This window comes from Equus przewalskii, chromosome 5 (assembly GCF_037783145.1).
Source record: "Equus przewalskii isolate Varuska chromosome 5, EquPr2, whole genome shotgun sequence".
Classification (NCBI taxonomy): Eukaryota; Metazoa; Chordata; class Mammalia; order Perissodactyla; family Equidae; genus Equus; species Equus przewalskii.
Genome location: NC_091835.1, coordinates 5,989,820 through 5,990,085, shown reverse-complemented (window position 1 = coordinate 5,990,085; position 266 = coordinate 5,989,820).

Here is a 266-nt window from a genome sequence, read left to right as displayed (position 1 = left end):
TGTGTGGTTTGTTTTGTTCACAAAGTCAAATTTGTATAAACCTTCTTAATTCAAAAGAAAAAGTTCTATGTAGTATTTCTTTGCAGTGCTTAATTTGTGTCTTGATTTCCTATCCAAGGTATTCCTTTTTCTCCATGTTTCTCCTTTCCTATGCAAAAAAAATTTTTTTAATTAAATTTTATGCAAGTATGTTAAGGTTCAGTATTCTGCCTTCCGCTCATCCTTTTTGGCAGTTATCCTGATTTCTGAAATGCCATTTGCAAATT